The sequence below is a fragment of the Nestor notabilis genome, unplaced genomic scaffold (genome assembly GCF_000696875.1).
Source record: "Nestor notabilis isolate BGI_N333 unplaced genomic scaffold, ASM69687v1 scaffold7103, whole genome shotgun sequence".
NCBI lineage: Eukaryota > Metazoa > Chordata > Aves > Psittaciformes > Psittacidae > Nestor > Nestor notabilis.
Window position 1 is genome coordinate 35,634 of NW_009922356.1, and position 736 is coordinate 36,369.

Here is a 736-nt window from a genome sequence, read left to right on the forward strand (position 1 = left end):
GGAAAGCACAACTTTGTAGGCAAAGAAAAGGGCAGGACAGAAAATCAAATGCTTGTAGGAGATCTCAGTTCAGAACTGAGGATTTGAATGTGACAACTTGAGCTTAACTCAAGTATCAGCCGAATATCCATCAGCAGAACTGATGGACAGGGGCAGAGCAGTTGATGTCATCTACCTGGACTTGTGCAAAGTGCTCGACGCTGTCCCACACAACATCCTTGTCTCTAAATTGGAGAGACACCAATTTGATGGATGGACCACTCAGTGGATAAAGAACTGGCTGGATGGCTGCATGCAGAGAGCTGTGGTAAACGGCTCAATGTCCAGTTAGAGACCAGTAACGAGTGGTGTCCCTCAGGGATCGGTGTTGGGACCTGTCTTGTTCAGCATCTTTGTAAGCGACATGGGCAGTGGGATTGATGCACCCTCAGCAAGTTTGTGATGACACCAAGCTGTGTGGCTCGGTTGATACGCTGGAGGGAAGGGATGGGATCCAGAGGGAGCTGGACACGCTTGTGAGGTGGCCAATACCAACCTCATGAAGTTTAACCAACCCAAGTGTAAGGTCCTACACCTGGGCTGGGGCAATCCCAGGCACAGTTACAGGTTGGGCAGAGAAGAGATTCAGAGCAGCCTTGTGGAGAAGGACTTGGGCGTGGTGGTTGATGAGAAGCTTGACATGAGCCGGCTTCAGTGTGTGCTTGCAGGCCAGAAACCAACCGCATCCTGGGCTGCC

At 51.1% G+C, this 736-nt stretch overlaps 1 protein-coding gene across 1 annotated transcript in view; it reads left to right on the top strand.

The window, feature by feature from the left end:
* The window catches only part of MAGI3 (membrane associated guanylate kinase, WW and PDZ domain containing 3), a gene marked incomplete at its 5' end in the record, with an annotated part of 35,444 nt that overhangs the window by 31,817 nt on the left and 2,891 nt on the right, over positions 1 to 736 (top strand). The gene's annotated exons all lie outside the window — the stretch shown is intronic.